Source organism: Mytilus californianus, unplaced genomic scaffold (assembly GCF_021869535.1).
Source record: "Mytilus californianus isolate M0D057914Y unplaced genomic scaffold, xbMytCali1.0.p SCAF_3, whole genome shotgun sequence".
Taxonomy (NCBI): Eukaryota; Metazoa; Mollusca; class Bivalvia; order Mytilida; family Mytilidae; genus Mytilus; species Mytilus californianus.
This window is the reverse complement of record NW_026262679.1, coordinates 128,121,425-128,130,757: the sequence shown is the minus strand read 5'-3', so window position 1 is coordinate 128,130,757 and position 9,333 is coordinate 128,121,425.

The following is a 9,333-nucleotide window of genomic DNA, read 5'->3' as shown; positions in this document are numbered from 1 at the left end:
TCGAGACCAGAGAGTTTGTATTCAATAAATGTGTTCTTCCCCAGGGACTTACATATCGAGACCAGAAAGTTTGTATTCAATACATGTGTTCTTCCTTAGGGACTTATATATCGATACCAGAAAGTTTGTATTCAATAAATGTGTTCTTCCTTAAGGACTTACATATCGAGACCGGAAAGTTTGTATTCAATAAATGTGTTCTTCCCCAGGGACTTACATATCGAGACCAGAAAGTTTGTATTCAATAAATGTATTCTTCCTCAGGGACTTACATATCGAGACCGGAAAGTTTGTATTCAATAAATGTGTTCTTCCTTAGGGACTTACATATCGAGACAGAAAGTTTGTATTCAATAAATGTGTTCTTCCTCAGGGACTTACATATCGAGACCAGAAAGTTTGTATTCAATAAATGTATTCTTTCTCAGGGACTTACATATCGAGACCGGAAAGTTTGTAATCAATAAATGTGTTCTTCCTTAGGGACTTACATATCGAGACAGAAAGTTTGTATTCAATAAATGTGTTCTTCCTCAGGGACTTACATATCGAGACCAGAGAGTTTGTATTCAATAAATGTGTTCTTCCTTAGGGACTTACATATCGAGACCAGAAAATTTGTATTCAATAAATGTGTTCTTCCTTAGGGACTTACATATCGATACCAGAAAGTTTGTATTCAATAAATGTGTTCTTCCTTAGGGACTTACATATCGATACCAGAAAGTTTGTATTCAATAAATGTGTTCTTTCTTAGGGACTTACATATCGAGACCAGAGAGTTTGTATTCAATAAATGTGTTCTTCCTTAGGGACTTACATATCGAGACCGGAAAGTTTGTATTCAATAAATGTGTTCTTCCTTAGGGACTTACATATCGATACCGGAAAGTTTGTATTCAATAAATGTGTTCTTCCTTAGGGATTTACATATCGAGACCAGAGAGTTTGTATTCAATAAATGTGTTCTTCCTTAGGGACTTACATATCGAGACCGGAAAGTTTGTATTCAATAAATGTGTTCTTCCTTAGGGACTTACATATCGATACCAGAAAGTTTGTATTCAATAAATGTGTTCTTCCTTAGGGACTTACATATCGAGACAGAAAGTTTGTATTCAATAAATGTGTTCTTCCCCAGGGACTTACATATCGAGACCAGAAAGTTTGTATTCAATAAATGTGTTCTTCCTTAGGGACTTACATATCGAGACCAGCAAGTTTGTATTCAATAAATATGCTCTTCCTTAGGGACTTACATATCGAGACCAGAAAGTTTGGTATGTTGTGTGCCTATATGTGCTTTATTAGTTGGACGATTTGTCGAATTCAGCAATACATAAAGTTAAACAAATGTTGCGTCATGATAAGATCAGTAGATCCCAGTGTAATAGAAAAGGATTGGACTAGGTTAAAACTGTGTTAAATATATTCCGGTAAAGTAATTAAATGCATCGATTGAGGGTGCTCCTATTACGAAACTATGAAATATTAAAATTGTTACAGATTGTCGCCAACAGACCAACCTTATAGGAAATTACAGTCGATATATGTTGCACTCGGGCAATTAAAATGAAATACAAATCTATTTAATAAATCAATTGAACCATTAAGTATTTATGATTTCTGATAATGACACATGCGATATATCGATTCTTCTTGTGATAAGTCAATATTTTCATATTTCCTCAATTTGATCGGCGGGTAAATATTGTTGCAAATGTCAAGTTCAAAATTCACTTTGTGAGGTTGAAAGACTCCGACCTATAATTAAATCGTAATGATCGGTAATGGCTGTTCATACTTTTTGGGATATAATATATCAACACAAAATTATAGACCGTTTAAAGGCTGATTGAATGAATTTGTTTAATTTTTTTTTTTGAGAGAGAGGGAGATATGGCAGAATGTCAACAGGGTTAAAAACGGAAAGACCTTTACCTTAAAATAACATCTATACAGAAACATTTCGAGATAAGTTGCATACATTTTTTAATACTTAAATTTTAGTAAGTTCAGTTTCGCTTTTTTTATTTTGGTTTTTGGTTTAATATACCTTTTAAAGTGAAGTCGACTATAGAATTGGGAACATATAAAGCCTGAGTTGACTTCAGATGAATTTGGCTATTTTTATGTCTTTTTTTGTCGTAAAACTCTCCTTGGTTTTTATCTTATATATCATTGGCTTTCACATGTTCTGGGTTTGAACGTTGCTGATGAAGATAAATCCAGAAAAGCGCATCGGACGCACGGAATTAATCAAGTGTTATTTCCATTTACAGAATCTCTGAGGAGAAACTGTCACAGAAACTTATTGTATATACTTACTTATGACAGGAACACACTGATTTTTATATCCTTCCTTATGACAGGAACACACTGATTTTTATATCCTTCCTTATGACAGGAACACACTGATTTTTATATCCTTACTTATGACAGGAACACACTGATCTTTATATACTTACTTATGACAGGAACACACTGATCTTTATATCCTTACTTATGACAGGAACACACTGATTTTTATATCCTTCCTTATGACAGGAACACACTCATTTTTATATACTTACTTATGACAGGAACACACTCATTTTTATATACTTACTTATGACAGGAACACACTGATTTTTATATCCTTACTTATGACAGGAAGAAAATATCATACTGGAAGCGACAGATATATGGAAATAAATCTATCATATTTGTTCAAATTAAATATTATATATAAACAAGTTTGGAATATAATACAAAACAAAAATCAAAGTTCCCTCATCAGAGCAGAATAATTACAATTTGATTTTTTTTACGAGACAAAGCATACACTACTAAACATGATTTCACTGATTGAAAACTTGCACCATATATACATTTATAAAGAACAGATCTGCATATAGGAATAAACTGGTAAATAATAAAACACGAAAACAAAACAAAAACAGCTATACGGATTCAACCTGGAACACAAAATTTCATAGAATAAAGGGGACAGCTCTAAAGTCATTTATTCGTTAGTGCATCTCTTTCTTCTGAAAGTTGCTTGAACAGTTTATGAATTATATAATATGACATCTGTGTCTTCGTTGTTTAAAAGCCAAATTAATCTGTTTCCATCAGAAAGTTTACTCAAAATATATATATTCTTTAAAGGAAAAGAAGATATCGTGTTAACTTTAGAACTTCGGGGAGTTACGAATTGATATAGAGTTCCTAAGAGAATCTATACATTGTCCTTGCAAATTTGAATAGTCGTTTGGTGCTTTGTTTGAAGGGAGTAATCGAAAGTTACATTATTGTTTCGGTTTTCGTTTATAGGATATCGTATAATGTATAAAGGATACATTCTAAAGATTATAAGAAATCCTTAAGTTATGTGTTCTATGAGGTTTTTTAAAAATAGTTAATCAGATAGCTTGTATATAATTTAAGATATCTTATTAAAAAAATATATTTCATAAAGAATGTAAGATATTTGATAAACTTTATAAGATATCACGTATACTTTTACTCTTATATATTTTATGAGATATATAACTTGTTCTTAAATAAGATATTTTATATCATACACAAGATATCCCATAAGGTATATAAAACTCATTAAGATGGCTTATAATTTGGCACGTAATACGCAAGATTCTTCTACGTAGCACTAACCTGTTACAAAAACATATTAGTGTTTTGAATAAATCAAAAGTTTATAAACAGTAAATTTACAGAAAATGAACCTATCAATGATATCTAGATAGCTTTATAATATTTCTTATATACCGGTACTTTACATATAGATGCCCTTTTCTATATCGACCGGTTATAATCCCTACAACCATAGTAGACCCTCGACTAGTGCATCGGGCTAATCTAGGAGTCTCGTGATGATAACCGGTCCGATATGGAAAGTGGCATGTGTTAATCTGTATATCTTACTTAGGGAGCTACCATTTGATTTTTATGGGGGGGGGGGGGGGGGGGGGGGTCTAGGATGAAATTTAAAAAAAAAGGCAAGACAGGAGTTTTGAGTAAAAAAAAAAGGCAGGATGAGCAACTTGGCAAAAAAAAAGGCAGGATGACAATTTTTGTAAAATTAAAGTCAGGATAAACTAATAAAAAAAAAGGCAGGACCTAATAGAGTGGAAAATAAAAAGGCAGGACAGAGATTACAACCAAAAAAAATGCAGGGACAAAATTTTTCATCCTAGCCCCCCCCCCCCCCCCCCCCCCCCTAAAAATCAAATGGTAATGGTAGCTCCCTTACTACTTCTATTTCTTCTAATAATCTATTTAACGGTTCATATATAGTACATTGGGCCGGGACAGCAGGCCGACGAGTTTTTTGTACGGACGAATAATAACAGGGAACTTTTTGAAAAAGAATTGAGAAATTGTTTCAGAAAAAACAGCTTAAAAATTATACAGTATTTCAAACTTTAAAAAAAATCCTTCTATTTCCCGTAAATTCAGAAACGGGCTATCACACTTACATGTTTAACGTCTAATGCTTTATAATACTGATACATAGGTATGGCTTAGAATGTCGACATATATTTGTGCCGCCTAACAGAACTTCAGCTGGAAACTTTGTCATAGACAATGTCATAACATATGTTACCGTTGGAACAAAATAATCCAGGTTAGATCAGACCAAATGACAGTTTATGGACCGTTCGGTAATCTGCTAAATTAAAGCACTTGATATCTCCTCCACATATGGTAAGAGTTTAAAAGATAGAGAAAAGGTGATACCAAAATGGCGAAGGGGATCCAAAACCATAAGTTAAATAAAGACAGACAGCGCCACGGTCAAAGATACAACGAACAGACACAGACAAACACAAATCGATGAAAAACTATTCATAAGACTGATCAGCTCCTCCAAATTCCGGAGAGAACTCGAATTCTCAGGAAGGATGAACAGTTCTTACTTAACCAGTGGTACCCGACGCCGGTATGTCGTTTTCCGAAATGTTAACTAACAAGAGTGTGATCATATCCTTGACACCCTGCTGTGACAAAGATATTTCAAAACGGCCAACAATATTATGATGGCGTACGTAAAACTTCTAAAGATACGACTTCAACGCTACCATTAAGGACCCCTGTTTCAATAAATCATAGCTGTAATCATCGTAGTCACCAAATTTTGAATTACCGTTTTATTACCGTATTCAGAGAAAAGACATCATCGATATAGCGGAACCAATAAAGTGCTTCTTTTCATTCTTCGTAAGAAACCCCTGTATTCAGTTTGTTGCATCAGATCGACTCTCGATTGCTGCAATGTATTATAATATTTCACATTTTCATGTTTAAACATACATGTTAGTATCAGACAAATTCTTATTTCTGAAACTTTTTTACTTGAATGGTCCAATTCTTAGAATAAAAGTTATTCGTTCAGCTAATAAAATGTGGTTGGATTTACACTAAATAGATAACAGAAGAGGATATGTTATATAAAGGTCACATTTCCTATAACTAATGCATTTTACTATATATGGAATACATCATATTAAAATTGTTCAAAGTTAGTACAGAACAACAACATACCACCTGACAAAGCCATAATTGACATGACGCACAAAGACGTCAATGGCTGACTCTAATTGCCAACGGATAGTCTGTTATACCTAATCGGTGCTACAAGTCAATTGCCAATTTATGCAATACATGTTAAGATAAAATGGAACAATTGCTTTATCAATACTTTATGCATCTCTGCGTTTCCCTTAACATTCGTCATTTTGTTTTAAGACTAAAATAACATAACTAAAATACTTGACAGTTGTACCCTGTCAATTCTATTTCACTTTTATTTGTCTAGATTGTAAATTGCCTTCATCGGATAATAAAACTCTCCAATGAATTATTTTTTCTCATCCTCTTTGGTAATGTCCAATTCCGTATTCCAGTGTCTTATCGCCCTGGGCTGTAGACAGACTCTATACAAACTATTGCAGTGCTTATCCAAGGAATTGTGATCTTGATAATAAGACGTTATATCACTGGGATTCAACAAAGACATTAATGCCAATAAAAATGGTGATTATTGTTAGTCTAATATCGTAGTATATTACATCTTTTAGAAATCTATATCACCTAGAGAATTAATGTCACATGACAGGATTCTATCAGTCACTGGTCTATTTATTGGGCATTAGAAGGGAAATACCACTCGGCAATTTAATTCACGTGATGACACCCGTTAATAGTCTGTTGATGGGCAATACCACCCGACAATTTAATTCACGTGATGAAGTCTTCACCTTATAAAAGGGGAATACACCCGACAATTTAATTCACGTGATGAAGTCTTCACCTTATAAAAGGGGAATACACCCGACAATCTAATTCACGTGATGAAGTCTTCATCTTATAAAAGGGGAATACACCCGACAATCTAATTCACGTGATGAAGTCTTCACCTTATAAAAGGGAAATACACCCGACAATCTAATTCACGTGATGAAGTCTTCACCTCATATCATGCCTCTCTTTTATAACGAGTAATCACATCAGGTCAATGACCTCTGAATCAAAGCAAATATATGGATGGCGTCAGTCAATTATAAAACATCTATTTTCAGATTGTTTGATCGTGTGGGACTTGTTAGGCAGGTTTTTACAACCTAGTAAACCAGTAGGATCTTAAAAGGCAGATACAGAAAACGATTCATTAAAAATGATATCGCACAGTGATGCTTATTGGAAATAAAATAGATGCATTTTTAACACTTTCATCATAAGAATAGAAAGAGGAAACAGGGAATGTGTCAAAGCGACAACAACCCGACCAAAGAGCAGAAAACAGCAGAAGGCCACCAATGGGTCTCCAACGCAGCGAGAAAATCTCGCACCCGGAGGTGGGCTTCAGCTGGCCACTAAATAGTGTATACTAGTTCAGCGAAATGGACGCCACACTAAACTCTGAAACATACAAATGAACCAAAAAAAAAAAAAAAAAAAATACAAAACTAACAAAGGCTAGATGTTCCTGACTTGGGACAGGCGCAAAAATGCGGCGGGGTTAAACATGTTTTGTGAGATTTCAACCCTCCCCCTAAACCTCTAGCCAATGTGGAATTAACAAACACACAGCCATACGCACATTAAAACTCAGTTTAAAAGAGGTCCGAGTCCGATATAAGAATAGGTAACAAGATTGCATGGTTTGACTTTACACATACATGGCGAAGAGTAAGAAACTCGAGATATTTAAGTATTTCAACATCTTTTGCAAATAATTATATTTATTCTATTTAAAAAAGGAAAGTTGGGATACACGTCAATGAGACAGCAACCCAATTAAACAAAAACAAAACAAAAAAGACATCTTGATGTAAAACAATAGACAATTGCCTATAAAGAATATTTTAGTGTCAACTTCTAGGAGTCTAGATAGGTTTAGAATACATTTTAACAGATGATATTTACATCGAATATCATAATTTAAACTTGTGTGTGGAATGTCTTTTTATGAAATTTCAGCTTGTAGAAATACAAACAATCCGAATATAAATCTTTTCATTTTTTTATTTAACATTTTTTATTGGGTTCGTATTGCTTGGTTTTTAGATTTTTTTTGTGTAGTGTTTTATTGGCTGTTGATTGTCATTTCGTCGTTTTTCTTTGTATCTGTAGAAAAAAACTGTAACAACCAAACCATAAAATCCCCAGCACCACGCAATGGAAAAAAAGAGGCAGAAATGGACCAATCTTTCGCCCTAAATAATTTTGTTGAGTGATAATTTCTGAGAAGAGATTGGTATTAAAGCATCCACTCTTAATGAGGAAAAACACTATCTTCTACATGCTGAATAAAATTCATAAACTGTTGGAAAATCGAAGTAAACCAATTGTTTGTATCGTCCGTTGTCCAAAAGGAGAATGTTAAGTTTACTCAAGGACGTATATTATGTTAGTTATACGTCCTTGATTTACTATATGAATTAATTATACTTATCATGCGTGGCATTAACAAAGTTGACAATTTAGTTCTGGTTGCCGGTAAAATCCTCACTATGGATATCGCTGCTAACTGTATAAGCATCACCAACACCAGTGAATGATGTTATCCGGAATGTATAAATACAGTCACGTCCGGTAATAGGGACGACGTTTGATCTGTCACACCTTTGCGCCTTGTAGGAATGCCACGGTCTAAACACATAAATGACCCCTTGCAATACATGTTTGAGGGGTCCGTATGTGACTTTTTGCAGGGCAAAATTTCTGCTCCTACCTAACTAACCCTTTTTTCCGATGGATTCCAAATCTTGTCCAGTTCGATTCCCTTTGCAGAATGTACCTATTATTGGCAAATCTGTTCTATATTTGGGGAAAAACATTTTTTTTAACTCAATTTAAGATCTTATATGCAACAGATAATGACTTGAGAACCAAGACATTTCGTCATCTCAGAATGGACTTGGTTAATAGCCTTTATGGTTGAGGGTAATCTGTACGAGATTTTGTATTCGGGAACTTTTTATAATTTTAAGTTCTGCGAAATTATATGACAATTTAACGGACGTACAGCAGATGACAAGACAGTGATTGTAAGACCTCGCATTGACCTGAAAAAAAAAACAACGCAAAAAAAAACAATATTGGTTTTTCTATCGAAGAAAAAGTTTCACTGTTATCAACTGCTTGTACAATTGTTTTTCTTCTCTAAAATTTACCACTTAAGTGGTACTTATTTTCACTAATACACACCTTTCACCAACTTAATTGCAAAATTTTACAACCTTTGAATTGTTATTTCTACTAAGATTGTTAACTGTAGACCCAATTTACTAGTCCCCCTTCTCGTTTGGCTGTGTGGGATGTATAAATACTCAGTTCCGTCCGATCGGAATGGAGACCCTTTATTACAACATAGTGCCAGTTGAAATTCCCACCACATGTAGCTTATATTCTGGTTCTAAATATGCATGAAGAGATTGTCATCAGAAGTAAAAGTTACGAATTAGTATATGCATTATTGTACCAGTATTCCTATTTCTAGAAAGTTTCGTTATTTTCAACTTGTGCAATCCAGAAACTATCAAAATATTAAGTAAACGTTAATAATAATAAGATTCGTTTTTCACCGGGAAATTCAAAAGATTCATTCGTTTTGACAAGGATTTGTATGTAAATCCTGGGACTATAATAGTCCAGATAAATCCTTGGATTTGAGAATATCCAGATCAAATTTAAAAAAAAAAAGCAAATTTAATGTGAAAAAAAATCACATTTTCGCCGCATTTTACGTACTTTTGATACAATTTTAGACCAATTTCTCAATGATTTTTAATTGACGGTATCTATGGAAATGTAAATTCTACATAAATG